Genomic DNA, 17,488 nt, shown 5'->3' with positions numbered 1-17,488 from the left:
TTCGTTTTAGTATTTAGCTGTTTATAGTGTTGAAGCATGATTTTGCTGAACTTGGTTGTTTTTCAGATGGTCTGAACTGGCTTATAACTCTAGCAAGACATGTGTCATCAGTTTAGGTACAGAACATTTTTTTTAGGAGAGGTGTGCAGAGAAATCTGCAATACCCCAGTGAGGCGTAACTAATCTTTGTGTCCCACCTAGTGAGGTATGAGTGAATCCACGCTCACCATTTCCTGTCTGATTCTAAGCTTTCCTTGTTGTTGTCTGTCCATTCTAGGTTTTTTGTTTGTTTGTGTGCTTGTTCATTTGTTCTGAGCAGTTACTGGAGTGATCCTAATGGTCATCGAGAGAGAAGGTGGGGACCCAGAGCTGGAGCTAGGCAAGGACCAGAGAGAGCTCACCTCCCTAGTCACGAAGGAAGTTTATTATTCTTCTGTTTCTGCAGACCACTCAGGACTCCTGGTTGTCATTCCAATGATGCTGGTTTCTGCACAGCAGAGTTTGGACTTCTTCCATCACCAGTGGAAGCTCCAGATGGGGGTGGGTGATCTCGGAGTTCTAGGCCTCCGAAGGCACTCCTATTCCCCGTGGTCTCCTTGGCAGTTGTGATGTAATCCTTGATGTCTGTACTGATAGTCTTTGGTAAGGATCTGGGAGTCTTCAGGGTTTGGAGATGAGCCTCCTTCTGTCCACCCGCTCCACTCCAGTGTCTCCCCCCTGCTCTATATGCATGTCCTCCTATTAAGAGGCTGTCAGGATTGCTCCCAGTTCCACCCTTATGCCTGTGTAGCTTTACTATTGTCTAGTGCCTACTCAAGTCTGTTGTCTATGAGTTACCAGATTTGATCTTGATAGGCTATATTTCTTGTCTTCCTCACATTTTTTAGGGAGATGGAAGATTTCTCTACATGCCCTCCCCATTATGGAATAACATAGGGTATTAAGAGTTTTAGGTTTTATAGTTCTTTGATGTAGATCATAAGCAGTCTAACTCACATTAATTTTTGATTTGTAGATTACAACGGCTTATCTTATTACATTGGATACAGGCTGTCAGAGATTGTAATAATATTACAATATACAGGTACTATTTTCCAGATTGACATCTTTTCAATTCAAATTAAGGCAAACATGTGGTATTTAACCTTTTGGGATTGGTTCATTTCTCTTAGCATAATGGATTCCAGTTGGGCCCATTTGGCCAAACAAAAACTGCATTTCGTTTTTGTTTTTTTTTTTTTAATAGCTGAGTAGTATTCCATGAATTAAATAAGTCATAGTTTTCTTATCCAGTCTTCTGTTGATGGGCATTTCAGTTGCTTCCAATTCTTTGCAATTATTGATTTGCTGCTATAAACATAGGGCTGCATGTTGGCTTCTTGTGAAACAGGTGGTTTGGATATATTTCTAGGAGTGCTATGGCTGGGTCATACGGTATGCTGATTTTCAGTTTTTTGAGTATCCTCCATTCTGATTTCCATAGAGGCTGTACAAGTTTGCAGTTCCACCAGGAGAGGAGTAGGGTTGCCTTTTACCCACATGCTCGCCAGCAAGTGTTGTTGGTGGTTTTTTGTATGTGTGCCATCCTTGCTGGCGTTAGCTGGTACCTCATTGTTGTCTTAATTTGGGTTTCCCTTATTGTTAGGGAACTTGAGCATTTTTTCATATGTTTGTTTGCTATTTGGGTTTGTTCCTTTGTGAAACGTCTTACCATTTCCTGTGATCATTCTTTACTGGTTGGTTTGTTTTGGTGTCTTAGTTGTTCTGGAGATCTTTGTATTTTCTGACATTAGCCCACTATTACCTATGCAGTGTGCAAAGATCTTCTCCCATTCTGTGGGTTGCTTTTTAGTTTGTTGATTGTTTCCCTTGCTGAACAGAAGCTTCTTAGTTTGATGAAGTCCCATTTGTTTACTTTGGTCTTAAATGCTATGTCTTTTGGAGTCCTTTATAGGAAGTCAGGGCCTGTGCCTAGCTCTTGCACAGTGTTTCCAACATTTTTTTCCAAAGGTTTGAAGGTTTCTGGATGTAGGTCTAGGTCTTTTATACATTTAGATTTGATCTTAGTGTATGGTGAGAGGTATGAGTCTATCTTCTTGTTTCTACAAGCTATCATCCAGATGTCCCAACAGCATTTGTTGAAAAGACTTTCCCATTTGCTTGGGTTGTCACCTGTCTTTTTGTCAAAGATTATTTGGCTGTATCTATGTGGGTTTCCTTCTGTAGTTTCTATTATGTTCCATTGATCTTCTTCTCTATCTTTGTGCCAGTACCAGGCTGTTTTGATAACCACTGCCATATAGTATGTCCAGAGGTCTGGGACTGTGATTCCCCCTGTTAAGTTCCTGTTCTTCAGGATGGTTCTAGCTGTTCGTGGTTTTTTGTGCTTCCAGATAAACCTTTGTATCATTGTATCCAGTTCAATGAAGAATGTTTTGGGTAATTTGATTGGGTTTTCATTGAAAGTACATATTGCTTTTGGCAGTATAGAGATTTTAATGATGTTAGTTTTGCCTATCCAGGAGGATGTGATATTGCTCCATCTTTTGAGGTCTTGTTCAATTTGTTTTTAAAGTGTTTTGTAATTTTCTTCAAAAAGGTCTTCTATGCTTTTGGTTAAATTTATTCCTAGCTACTTCATACTTTTCTCTGTTATTTTGAATGGTAACTTGCTGGTTAGACCTTTTTCCATCTTGGGGCTGTTTGCATACAATAGGGCTGTTGTTTTTTGTTCATTTATTTTGTACCCTGCCACTCTGCCAAATTCTCATATAAGTACTAGGAGTCTCTGTCTTGAGTCTCTTGGTTCTTATGTAAAGGATCATGTCATCTCTGAATGTCTTCATTTCCCATAAGAATTCCTTTGATTTCTTTGTTTTGTCTTATGGCCTCTGTGAGCATCTCTAGGACTATTCTAAATAGCAGTGGTGATAGAGGGCATCCTTGTCTTGTTCCAAATCTCAGTGGAAAGAGTTCCAGTTTTTCTCCATTCGGTATGATGCTGGCATTGGATTTTTAATTTATTGCTTTGATTATGTTGTTAATTGTTCCTTTTATGCCTACCCAGGTTAGGGTCTTTAAAATAAAGTGATGTTGGATTTTGCCAAACGCTTTTTCTATATCTAGTGATACTATTATACGTTTTTTGTTTTCCAGTTTTTGGATGTGGTGTATTACATTTATAAATTTCCAAATTTTGAACTATTCCTGCATTCCCGGGATGAATCCAACTTGGTTTGGATGAATGATCTATCTGATGTGTTTTTGAATTCTATTGGCTAGGATTTTTTTTTACCTCATCTTTAATTTCTTCTCTAACCCATTGCTCATTTAATAGCATATTGTTCAATATCCAAGAGTTTATGTATTTCCTGGGGCATTTTGAATTGCTGATTTCCAGTTTCATTCGTGATGGTCTGAGAAGGTACATGGTATGATTCTGATTTTTTGTAGTTAGTTAAACTTTCTTTGTGTCCTATCATGTGGTCTATCCTAGAGAAGTTGCCATGCACTGCTAAAAAAAAAAAATGTATAATCTGCGGCTTTAGGATGAAATATTCTATAGATGTCTACCAAGTCCAGTTGTTCTAATGTTTGTGTGAGCTCTGTTGCCTCTCTGTTGATCTTTTGTCTCATTGATTTATCTATTGGTGTTAATGGAGTATTCAGATCTCCCTGGATTATTGTATGTTCATCTACATCCCCCTTTAAATATATAAGTAATTGTTTCACGTAGCTGAGTGCATCTGGACTTGTAGCATAAATGTTAAGAATGATCATTTCTTCCTGATGGATCTTGCCTTCCAACAATATATATCGCCCTTCCCTGTCCATTTTGATTCTTGTCACGTTGAAGTCTATATCATCTGAAATTATGACCAGCTACACCAGACTTTTTTTCTCATCCATTGGCATGAAATCTCTTTTTCCATTCCTTCACTTTCAGTTTTTAGCGTCCTTTCTAGTTATATTTGTTTCTTGTTGGCAGCACATAGTTGGGTCCTGTTTGTTAAGCCAGTCTGTTAATCTGTGTTTTTTGACTGAATAATTATGTCCATTCATGTTAAGGGTTAAAATTGAAAGATTACGATTTTGTCCTGCCATGCGTGTGTGTCTTTGAGGTTGCTGATATTTGAGTGTCTTTCCTTGCATGAGCTTTAATGTAGTGATCTTTCCACTTGCCATCCTTGCTTATGGTTTGTTTCCTTTTTCTCTGGGAGTAGCGCATTTCTGAGGAGACTTTGTAGAGCTGGTTTTGTGCTGGCATAGTCTTCTAATTGCTCTTTGCTATGGAAGTGTCTAATTTCATTCTCAAATACAATTGAGATCTTTGCTGGGTACAATATTCTTGGTTGAAACAGTTGTTCTGTTTCAGTATTGGAAAGATTTTATTCCATTCCCATCTTGCTTGAGCGTCTGTTCTGAGAAGTCAGTGGTGATTCTGATGGACCTGCCTCTAAATGTAAGCTTGTCTTTGCTTCATGCTAGCCTCAGGATTCTTTCTTTGTGTTCATTGGAGGGAAGCATAATTACCACGTGTCTGGGAGAAGATCTTTTTGGGTCAAAGCTGTGGGGCATTCTCTGGCCTTCCTGGATTGGGAGTGGGCTCATGTTCCAAGCATTTTGGAAGTTCTCCTGTATAATTTCATTGAGCACTGGTCATATGGATGTCTCTCCACTCCTTCTGGGAGCCCCATAATTCTGATATTTGACTTCTTGATGTTGTCATATCCTGGATCGCCTTGGATGCCTTGTGTAATTGTGTCTCCAGTTGGTTAATGAACTGCCTGCTTTCAATCTGGGAATCTTCCAATTTGGATATCCTATCTTCTGCCACAGTAATTCTGTTGGTTAAGCTCTCGACTCTGTGTTTGAGGTCGAGGATCTTGTTTTTGAGTAATTTTGTTTCTGTGATTATGTGGTTTTTGAATTCCTTATGTTCTTCCCATCGTTTTTCATTGTCTCTGAAGAGTATCATAATTATTTTTTTGAACTCCTTATCTGATACATCTTCAATTTCTTCATCCATAATCTCTGCAATTGACCAAGGCCTTTTGGTGACTTTTTGGGGTGGCACTGGCTCCATCCTCTGACTCATTTATTTTCCTATGACTTCTCCTCATGTCTATGTGATATAAGGTATTGCTGGCTTCGCACCCTTGACCCCTGCTGCCACCTAGTTGGTGACCTGAAGTCTTGCTGACCAAGGATTTTTTTTCTTTTTTCTTTTTTTTTTTTTTCCACCTCTGGCCAGTCTGCCCAAATCTGAGCCTGTTTGGATCCAATCCAATAGTTCAGGCACCTTTCTTCATTTTTTTTTTCCTCAAGTTCCTCCTGCTTAGGACATGTCTTTCGCTGTGCTACTGACTCATCGAATTGCGCTAGCCCAATTTCGTTAGCCAAATTTTGCCTCCTGCTGGGGGGCGGGGGGGGACTCTTTTTTTGCGTTTCACCAAGGGTTCGCTTCCCGATCGATTTCCTGGTTTCACCTCCTGCTAAAGGCAGATTCTCCCCTGTGTTAGGGACTCACCGAAGTTTCAGGGGAGTCTCTGCAGTCTAGGGCTCTCTCTTTGTTTTTCTCAGGTTGTTGATCCCAGTATTTCATGATTGGTTTACTGCCATGTGCCATTTTTCTCAGTCCTGGTGGGACTGGGGAATTTCTCACATGTTCCCCGCTGTTCTTTTCCTCTTGGGCTCACTTCAAACTGCTCCCATCCCTATCATTTAGGACCCGGGATTACATCAGTCTAACTCCATTGGCCATCTTGACTCGTTCCCCCGGTTTGTATTTTGATCCAGTCCTGCAATCTGGGGTGTTTGAATGATGAATTTAGGAAATTTACATTCAATATTAATATTCATAAGTGTAACTTTGGTTTATTCGTTGAGTTAGACTTCTTCTAGGCTTTTAGTGGGATGTTCCCCACATTTGTCTTTGGTTTTGGTAGCTGTTACTCCTTTTTCTTATACAACAACATCTTTGAGTTTCAATTTTAATTCTGGTCTGAGAAAAGCAAATTCTTAGAGTGTCTCTTTACTATGGAAGAGTTTTGTTTCAGTTTCTAATAAAAAAAAGGGAGCTTTATGGGATTTGTTATCCTGGGATGAAAATGTTTTCCTTTTAGAATCTGAAATATATCACTCCATTCTCTTCTGTCCTACAGTGTTTCCTCTGGGAAGTCAGCTATCAGTTTGATTGGGATTTTTTTATACTTAATTTGGTGGGGTTTTTTTTCCTTTGCAAAATGAAACATTTTCCTTTTATTTAACTGAAGGGAGCTAATTTATCACATGTCCCAGTGACACTCCCTTTTGATCAACTCTGTTGGGAGTTCTATTAACCTCCTGTATCTTGTTTTCCAATTCTTTCTCCAGATTAGGGATGCTTTCATTCATTTTTTTATTGACTACACCTTTAATCACAGTTTCTCATTCTGCACCTTCTGGCAATCCCATAACTCTTTTGTTGGGCCCTTTAATAGTATCTTTCATTTCTTCAATGTTGCTTTTAGCTTGACCCAGCTCTGTTTCCAGCTTTTTGTTTGTTCTCCCATACTGATAGGAAATATCTTCCAGTTCTGAAATTCTTCTGCTTCATCTGTTCTATTTTGTAAGATTCTTCAATGTACTTTTAATTTGCTCCAGTGTTCTTTATTTCTGATATATCAGCTTTTATTTGATTCATTCCTGCTATTTCCTATGTAACATATCATTTAAATTCCTTGAATTCCTGCATGTGCTTCACATTGCTATATTCACATTGTGTAATCAGTTTTCTGAATTCTGTGTGTCCCATTTATTCAATGTCTTCCTCCATTAACTCTGAGGGTGGGCAGTGCTTTTTCTCCTTTGCTGAAGAGTCTTCACTAACATTCATACTGTCTCTGTCTCTTCTTTTGGCTTTTGACATTGCTATTATAGTTGGCGAATTCTTCTCCTTAGTGATGATTTGTAAGATGAAATACCTGGCAGCCAGAAGAATCTAGCCATGACTGCTGCTGGGTCCTTGGCTGTTGCTGGGGTCTGGATCTCTGCTCACCAGCCACTATTGTGCTCTCTGTTCTCTACAACACTACTCTACGCTCACTGCTGCTTCCCTCTGTACTGAGGGTCTCCATGTACACCCCTGCCAATTGCCAGATCCCTTTCTTTTCCTGCAATCTGTCCTTGCACTTCACCCTACTGGACCTATGTCATCCAACCCTAATTTGCCTATCAGCCAGCCAGATGGTCAGGTCACTGTTGGCTGCTGCCACCTTGTGGTTGGCGGGAGCTTTCACTCTTCTCAGTACTCATGTTTTAGGGCTGGTATGTGCTGGTGTTGATTAAGTAGTTCCGCTCACAGATTTGCAAATCAGGGCCAGATAGTTCTAGCTGGAAAAGATTGGCCCTCTCCACAGACTCCCAGGAACAACAACAAAAGAAAAATGTGAAAAAAATGTGGAAAGGAAATGAACACACATTTTTCAAATGAGATCCAAATGGATATCAGACAGATGCTCAGGTACTCTAGCTGTCAGGGAGATACAAATGAAAACCACATTGAGGTGCCACCTAACTCCAGTCAGATGGGCCTACATCCAGAACTCTACTAAAAATGCCTGCTGGTGTGGAAGTGGGGAGAAAGGTACCCAAATTCACTGCTGGTGGGAGTATAGGTTAGTACAACCACTATGAAAATCAGTATGTAGGGTGCTTAGAGAATTGCCAATAAACCTGCCATATGACCCAGATATCCCACTCCTAGCAATATACCCAAACTTAATGGAAACTGCATGAGAAAGGGAGCTGTAATTCTATATTTACAGCAGCACAAGCAACAATAACAAACACATGGAAACAATCCATATGCCCGTCCAAAGAGGAGGGGTTAAAAAAACTGTTGTACATTTACTCCATGGAATATTACTCAGCCATTAAAAAGAATGAAATTAAACCATTAGCAACTAGATGCCCCCAGCTAGGGAGCATCATCTTCAGTGAAATAACTCAATCACAAGAGGACAAATAACATATGTTCTCTCTAATATAAGTAAAAGTTCATCAAATTAGGCATTTGTGTTTTCATTCTGTCACACATGCATTAATTCATCAGTGGTGTGCTGTTTCAACTCTATCATGACATATTTTTCTTTATTTTCATTTTGTCCTTGTTTTAACATCAAATCTGTTTTTTATCTTATTTTGTGGCTTATCATTTAAGGGAATATATAGAGATGGATTAATAGAGACTACGATACTCAGATGTGAATGAACAATGCAATATGCATTCCTAACATCAAGTCAAAAATGGACTCCCAATGAAATTGTTGGACATGTCTAGGCAATGGGATACTGGAGTGTCTGACATTGTCTTTACCAACAATGTTGGGGCACTCTTAGATAACAGGCTAATCAAATTATAACTTGTGATGGATGACTATATTACTGTAACAATATGGGTAAATTCGTTCTGGGATTGTGAGTTTCAGGGGTTGGTAATCTGAGACCCTACATAATTGTACCATACCATTCATACTTTTTAAAAAACTAGATAATTCATCATGAAGATCACACACATAGAAATAATGCTAGAGTGCTGGCATAGTGGCATAAGAATTGAAACTCATCACCAGAAAAGCTGCTCAATATTAGAATCAGCTCCCACATATCAACTTCCAAAAGCAGCAGAAGACGGAGCATGAGTTAGCAGCCCTGACACCTATGTTGAATAATGAGCATTGAACCAGGAGTTTCTTCCAAGTTTCCCACGTGCAGGCAGGGTACCAAAATCTTGAGCCATTTTTCACTGCTTTCCTAAGCAGTCAGCAGATTGCTGAAACACAAGTGGAGCAGTTATACACAAGCGGGCGTCCATGTGCAATGCCAGCACTAATAGGTGGAGGAATAACCATCTATACCACCATGCCAGCCCCACCCATAATCCGTCTTTCAAAAGCACATAACAAATACAATCTTTAGGTAAAAGAATTCAGATGTTTAATTCAAAGGAATTAATAGAAGAAAATATGCTATCACACAGGTACAAAGATATATTACAATGTCCTGGGAAAATATATTGTACTCATTTAAGAATCTATAAGCAGCCAAATATGCAACAGCATGACTCTGTTCAGACTGGGGTTCCTGGAAAAACAACAGCTGAAAAAAGTGATGACCTACAACACTGACACCAAATTCAGACACTGATAGCTGGAGTGTATGCAGCCCTTCATAGGACATGCCTCCAAAACTTTACCGTGGATATCCTTATACAAAAAGGCTGTGAGCTAAAGCTGTCCCCAAAACAGTGAGTACCTCAGAAGAACAAGGAAGCTTTCCAAATACTCACCCCCACATATTTCCATATTCTTTGCAACATTTTATGTCAAATTCCCACACACCCTGAATGGGAGAAAAAATGAAATCTGATTACTATTGTAAAACCAGTAAACTTGATCTCGAATTGAAGCAAACTACAACTACAATGAGCTTAATATGTTAGCATCTAATTATCCAGAAACTCCTATTCAGAGACACCTCGAGAAAAAGAAAGACAATATTTGAAGTGGAGAATACAAAGGCACGTTTGATTTTGCCTGATTACTGTGGAAACCGTGTGGCTACACCTTATCTACAGATACTATGTAATCCTTATCACTGTGAAGCAGTTTCCTGAGTTCTGTGGTCTTAAAATAAAATATCTCATAGCCCAGCAATTCTCCATGCATACATGCGGAAACTGAGACTTGGGGAAAACTGTGATGGTCCCCATGATGAATCCACTCACATAACTAGATCCCATGAGCTTTCTAGACATCTGACAGATTTAAGATACTAAAGACACCAGTCAATATATTTGCACACTTGACTATGTTTCTGAGGGGGAAAATGCATTGGTGAAAGAATGCATGTGAACTCACCTTCCAGTATGAGAGCAAAATGTGGGAAAGAGTAACAAATACCACTGCAACACACAGCACCAGCACATTATAATAATGGCACAGGGTCAGGCATTCCAGCAAGCACCTAAGACACCTCTCTCCCATATATGAGTATCTGTGCCCCATATCTGTCCCTGCATTCTCATTTTAAATTCACACTGAAACATATTGTATCCTGCAGCAAATATGGCTCAACTAACAGGGTACCTCTATTTTACTCATGAGGCCTGGATTCAGTTGAACTTCTCAACTTCTGACCAAGTGTAATCATGGATATTGCGATTCACACATCTATCAGAAAGTGGATAAATTCAAACCTTCTCCCCTGAGGAGAACTTCATCTCATAAAACTCAACATTCTATGCAAATATGTGAAGAAAAGACAGCAGTTCAAATGACACTGACCTTGCGATAGCACATGACATTACCAAGGAAAGGCAGAGGTGTTGGCCTAGGAATGCCCAGCTTCTTAAAAAGGCCATGTGTAGAGGTGCCATATCTGTAAAGTCAAGAAGTCAGGTCACAGGGGTGATACATAGAAGGGACACATGCTCAGTATCAGAATAAGAGCTGGCACTGTTTGTGGATTCATTTGGAAATGGGCCAGGCTGAGCTGGACTGCTGCATCAGCTGACAGGTGCCAGCATTAGCTGTGAATCATATTAGGCTGGACAGCAGTACACCAGGGAAGGCACAGGATTCAGTGCTGTGAACATCCCTGATTTAGGAACTAGGAGCACTCCCGTGCTGTGTTATCACCTTGGAACCCAAGAACCAGGTCTATGTGTGGAGGTGGGGCATTCTGAGCTAAACCACAGCACCCATAAGTATTCATGAGAGCCAGATGGGATGTGCACTGAGTAGAGCTAGGCTGCAGCAGAAGATAGCAAAAACCAGGGCTGAGGGCAGTCCTAGTGGAGGTCATGAAGTTGCTCAATTAGTCTGCACAACCCACTGGTATACTTCAGGCAGGCCTGGACCAAGGCACCTATCAACTCACATGAGGGATGGGGTAAAATTGAAACTGAACAAAGAGTATGGTATGTGTGCTGGCTACTGCAGGTGACAAAGTACTGGAAAATAAACACAAGAGTCAAGAATGAGGTAATCAAAATGAGGTTTCTTAGGGACTCCCAAGAAACAGCTAGGTTCAGATGCTGGACTCAAGGAAATTCACAGGATGCATGGTTCAACTTTGAAGCACATGTTTTGGACTGTACTGCCTCAGTTACTGATGCCACTATGGAGGAGAGCATGTCCAGATGCACACCAGGGTCATGACAGCAAGTTCATCTAGGCCAGCAGGGGATATCAACTGACTCACCAGAAGATGAAAACAGAACAGATTATACAATTTTGGCCAAGCATTGCATCATGTGCCTAGGTCTGTGGATGCAATAGTTGGACTTTGTCAACCAACAGACCTTGGAAAGATTTTCTCAACAGGGAGTAATGAACTCAAAAATTTTTCAGAAGTATCAAAATTACTGAAATAACTCCCTTGAGACATTCTTCCACAATTCTGGGTCTCAAAGGCATCAATCAATGACTGATCCCCATCCATGGGGTCTGAGGTAATCTAACATCAAGGAATAGCACCTCCTACATACTCCACTGCAGACTCAGGACAAAAACAAATAAAACTGAAACATATGTCACACACACACACACACACACACACACACACACACATTCTTCCATGCCTCAAACTCTCACCTTAATCAGAACCCATATGAACACGAATCACTTTCAATGATGAACAATATTAAAGGGAAATTAAAAAAAAAATAAGAAGAAAATTAAAAGTGAATTTGGTGGTGTTCTGGTTTCTTGAGGCTACTTGAAGAAAAATATCAGAATGAAAATAAATCTCTATATTAATGCCAAATTTTTAATGTCAGAGAAACTGTAATGAATAAGGAAAAGATAGTTGCAGATTGCTGCCAGGTCTGCCCTCCTCTGAAAATCACCATTCTACCTAGTGAAAGGCTGAGGAGTCAATTCACAGGAGATAGGTGGCATTAGGGGAGTTCCAGGGCTAAAGCACAGATGAATGAAAGACAAGCCTCATTACCATTCCAGATGCAAGACTAAAGGAGAGATCAGATGGACAGATACTCACAGATACAGGAGCAACAGGCTGGTAGCCACGAGAACCCAGGTTTCTAAGGAAAAGTATGGCATCAGGTCCATTGTCACTCTCTGCTGCAGCTCTGTCTGAGTGTTCTCTGCAGCTGTGTGTGCTGCTCTTTGCTGGGCTGTGCATGCACAGCTGCCCTGCCCTGTAAGCCATGATCCATTTAAGGTGACTAGGATATTTATATACTGGGGAATGAGGTGTAGCTGAAACTGCAATGAGTAGAAGATTTACTTGTGCCCTGCCTGCAATCTGGGACTCTCTCCAACTTGGCAGTTGGCAAGGAATCTTAGACACCCCTTGGTCATCTCGGTCAAGTTCATGTTCTGTGCCAGATCAATACTAAAAACAGCAACAACAACAAATAATGGACTATAAGAGCAAATCACACCCAACCTTTCTCTCCATTGCTGCCCACATTCAAATTATCTGAAATCCACACAAATAACTCACACCAAGACATCTTACTCATGAAGCTTCCCCTGACTAGAATGACCCCCTGCCCATAGAGGCTTATTTGTCCTTCAAACACCAAAACACATAGAAACCCTCCAGGTAGCATCACTCTTCATCAAACTCCTCAAGCACACAAAGCACTCTCCTCCAGGTAGCATCAGTCCCACACACACATTTGGGTCATTGTCTTCCCTGCCCTCCAGTATCACTGTCAGTTCTACCTGTGCTTTCTTTACATCACAAGCATCTCAAGGGCATGGCCTGGTCTTAGTCTCTGTTATGTCCCTAGCTTCTATCATGGTGTGACTCAACAGGTTAGTTGAGTCAGGTAATACTGCTGGACCCTGTATGCCCTTTCTCTGTGACCCTGTGGAGAACATTGCATCTTCCACAGTGAGAGGAGCTATCAGTGTCTCAGTTCCCATGACTGAACATTGTGGGTGATCCACCAGGATTCTGCTGCCACAAGAATTCCTGAAGACTGCCCTTGATGCAACCATGGCTGCCTTGAGCTACATCAATTCAGGCTGTGTTGTGTGCACTCAGAACCTTGCAGTACACTAATTAGATTTCATTCACATTGGTTCTCTCACTACAGGAAGATTATGTATCCAAAAGAATGGGTGTGACAAAAACACAACAGAACAGCCCACATGTCCACATGGACATCAAGGCTGTGGCAGATGTCACCTTAGGTAGCACAGACTACACCCAGATCTTTAAAGATATAACTTAGAACTTCTTCTTTGGGACAAGAGGGTTAGAAGAACATACCATCTATTTTCCTAGTCAGTAGGGGGTTTATTGATGGATGATAAATCCTGACCCTTAATCTGGTATGGAAGCCTGCCTACAGAGGATGGGAGAAGGCATAGGGTGTCCATTCCACCCTCCTTACACTGCTGCAAAGTTACTGAGAAAAAAGGACGAGCAGGACCTTATCATTACTGCTCATGTTCTAGTGCCTCTAGAACAATGTCTCTTCTGATAGACAACTCCTATGCCTCTCCACAGCACTGCGTGGCTACCAAGTGTCTCTCACCTTTCTTAATCAATCCTCATTGCAGCCCTAGGAGATAATTAGTAATGAGACTGTGCTGGTACCCACTTTGTCATTGTGGAATCAAACTGATGGAAGAGAGACTTCTCCAAACAATTAAAACAAAAAGCCATAGTGACTCATTCACAATCTTGGCCAGAGGAGTGGTAAGCTAGCACCTAGCCTTCCCTGCTCAGTGCGAGTGACTTGTGCCCTTGGCAGGTTGGACTACAGCAATGGCAGCATTAGCTGCAGCTATGGGAGCTGAGAAGCTAGGTGTTAAGAGGTCCCAGAAGCATCTGAGGATGCCGCTTCACCACCTTCAGCCTCTTGCAGGCAGTCTCCATCCTGGGTGCTGAGGCAGGGAAAGGCACTTGCCTCGGGAGCCATGAGCACAGCCCTGATTGTTTTGAAACCACCCTCCATCTCAGCACACACGTTTGGGCCTCACTCATTGTTAGACTACTCTACAGGGAAGCAGTGGAGGATGCACCTGCTATTGTGCTGACCCACGCTTTTTTATTTTTCCGCATTTTTCAATTTTGTTTTTCTTCTCTTTCAGCCAGTGGTAGTAGGCATCAGAGCAGGCCGTCTTCTAAGCTGAAGCTGCAGCAGCTCCTCTGGCTCCATCATGTCCATGGAAGGGCACTTCAGGAATCCATTGAGTAATCCTGGGAGAGTAGAGCATTAGAAAGACATTCTTGATCACCAGATTCATGTATGATGTTTTTGACAACACCTACCAGACAACAATTGGCATTGGTTTTATACCAAAAACAATGTATTTGCAGGATTGAGCAATGAGGCTACAGTGGGGGAATACTAAGAATCAGGAACGTTTCCATAGCCTCATTCCACTTACTTTCACAATTCTGCTGCAGCCATAGTAGTTTATGATATTACTAGTGTCAATTTCATCCAGCAAACTACAAAATGGATTGACGATGTCAGAACAGAATAAAGTGGTGTTATCATTATGCTAGAATGAAATGAAACAGATGTTGTTGACAAGAAGCTAGTGTCTACTGAGGAGGGAGAGAGGAAAGCCCAAGATCTGAATGTCATGTTTATTGAAACTAATGGAAAAGCAGGATAAACATAAAGCAGCTCTTCCAATGAGTGGCAGCAACTTTGACTGGAATGGAAAGCACACAGGACAGAAGCAGAGAAGACATGATTGACATAAAACTGGAAAAGCCTCAGGACGAGCCAGTCGGCAAATGCTGTTCCTGCTAATACTGACTGCACCTACACTTTGTGCTACTCTAGAAGCCCACTGCCTTGGCCTGCTTCCTCTCATTGACTGCAGTGTGAATATTGGCTTGAACCTTTGCCCTCCAGTAACAACATATAACAACTCATCATTGCTGCCTGTCTCATGCAGATGATCTGATAGCTTCACAAGTATAAAAAAAGTCAGTGTCTTAATTACTTGTACTTTACACAGAACCAAACAATTCAGCATATTCCAGCGATAACTTTAAAACTTAGATACATTTTCTTAACATTTTTCCTTTTTTAACGTTATCATAATGTACTACAATGTGGAGAGTGGGGTGTCGAAGCTGCTCCCAGGATTAGGAAAGGCCATTGCAGGATGGTAGCTGGCCCAGGTCAAGGATGCAGAATTGGTCTCACAAGCAGATAAACTGGAAGTAACAGGGATAAGCTGATGCCCTCACTGTAATTATGTCATGGTTACTGGCATATCTGGTAGCACCAAGTGGACCCATGAGGACAAGTCATTGGTGTAGAGTGGTATAAAATCAGCCACCTAAAGCTGAAACATGAAATGAGAAGAATGGAGCAGCTGAGACAAGTAGAATAGCTAAGATCTTCAGGGAGAAAAGCTAAGGTGTATGGGGAGAAAAAGCAGAGAGGGGTGCAAAAGCAATAAGCCCTACGGAAAGAATAGAGCACCAGAGGTGGTACAAAAGCAACTACAAGGAGTAAAATGGAAAGAAAAGTAGTGGAGAGTGGGCTAGAGAAGCAGGGAGAAAAGCTAAGACCAAATCGCAGACACTTTTGGCATTAAGGGGTCCGGTTGCAGTTCTGGCTTTTCCCAGACCCTCAAGAGTGTGCTTTGTAGGTAGTGTCGTTGCTGGTCAGAGACATTACCAAATGATGGAAATTTCAGCAATAGTATCAGCGTGGCTTGGTTAAGAAGCAGAGAGCTCACAACAGCACTTGGCCGACCTCCTTGAGCTCTCCATGCTTTCCTCACCTTCATTTAGTTACCATTCCCTGTTCTTACCCTTTCACCTTCCCCCAAAACAGATAGCAGAAAGCAAAGCAACAGTCTGTCCAGGCTTATTGGAATTATCCCTAAATGTTATAGACTTTGTTTGCTCTAGGAAAAGGGCCAAGACATCCAGCATGACTAAGGAGCACGATAGGAATTACTTGAACTTTCTTTGAAGTCAAACACAGCAGTCATGGTAGGCAGTGCTTAAGTGAGGGAAGGCTCTGGTGCATCTTCAGATGAGTCCTGAGGAACATCCTGAGTACTTACAAGTAGAACCAAAGATAGATTTCCAACAGAAACAAAAGAACCCTTTCATACCTATTTACTTACACTTTTGGAGAGAAAAGAAACACAGTGCTTCAGAACAGATTTTTTAATATTTAATTCTACAGAGTAAATCATAAAATACTTATGGATTTTTCTCTCCAACCTCTTCCTCATCATCCTCCCTGAGAAACTCATAAGATTCTTTAAAATAAAATTATTTGCTTTTTGGAAAGTCAGATGCACAGAGAAGAGGAGAGACAGAAAGGAAAACCTTCTGTCCGATGATTCACTCCCCAAGTGAGCGCAACGGCCAATGCTATGCCGATACGAAGCCTGGATCCAGAAACTTGTTCCAGGTATCACACAGGGGTGCAGGGTCCCAAGACTTTGGACTGTCCTAGACTGTTTTCCCAGGCCACATGCAGGGAGCTGGATGGGAAGTGGAGCTGCCAGGATTGGAACCAGCACCAATATGGGATCCTGGCACATTCAAGGTGAGGACTTTAGCCACGAGGCCACGCCACTGGGCCCAAATGTCATAAGATTCTAATGAATTTATTTCTCTCAGGATTTTTAAATTCTCAAGGTAACATTATTCTGGGGAATAGCCGGCCTTTTTGAACTATAAAGTTTGAATTCACTTCTTTTTTTTGTTAATACTATGAAGGCAAGGCACTATATAAGTAAAATCAAATGTAGAATCCCTGGGTAACACACCATAGAAATCTGCCCTGAGGACAAAACTCTGCTAACCAGAATTAAAATGATCAAGAACAAAATTACAAACAGAGGCACAATGAATGGTACTGAAGACTCTCCTACAAAGAAGCAAATGCCTTTGCCAAACTCAGAGTTAGCTTAAGAATACATTGACAAAATGAGGCATATAGAATTTCAAACACACATTATAAAGCTTCTTATCAACAATGAGAAACACATGCAGGAGTTCAAGGAATTTAAGGAGTGTGTCACACAGGAAATAGCAACACTGAAACAAAATCAAGCCAAATTATTGAAAATGAAAGCTGCAATAGAGCAAATTAAAACTCCAGTGGGAAGTCTCAATAATAAAATGAAGAGGCAGAAGAAAGAATCTCAGAATTTCTTGTCACAAGTGGAAAACAATCAAATTGCTGAAAGCAAACCTGGGTCAAGCTAAAAAATACTCAAACTTAAACAGTGAAAAATAGGAGTTATGGGAGTTCGAGAAGGTACAGAAAGATAAGTTTAAAATGCATTTAATGAAATAATATGGGAAAGTTACCATAATCTGGAAAAAGAATTGGGAAACAATATTCAGGAGGGGCACAGAACTCTCAAGCTCTCTTCAAACCAACACAAGGAAAAGATTCTTAAATCTGCCTTTTAAAAATACCAATTGACATATAGAGAAATGGCAATCAGATTCACAGCTGACCCCT

General features: G+C 41.0%; 1 pseudogene; it reads left to right on the top strand.

Annotated features, from left to right (window-relative positions):
• Positions 1 to 14,230: 14,230 nt before the first annotated feature.
• LOC121156616 lies at positions 14,231 to 14,791 on the top strand (annotated as a pseudogene).
• Positions 14,792 to 17,488: the final 2,697 nt, after the last annotated feature.

The sequence above is a fragment of the Ochotona curzoniae genome, unplaced genomic scaffold, assembly GCF_017591425.1.
Source record: "Ochotona curzoniae isolate NIBS_2020 unplaced genomic scaffold, NIBS_Ocur_1.0 contig_3437, whole genome shotgun sequence".
Lineage (NCBI taxonomy): Eukaryota > Metazoa > Chordata > Mammalia > Lagomorpha > Ochotonidae > Ochotona > Ochotona curzoniae.
The sequence above is the reverse complement of the archived record's forward strand: the minus strand, read 5'-3'. Positions and strand labels throughout refer to the sequence as shown.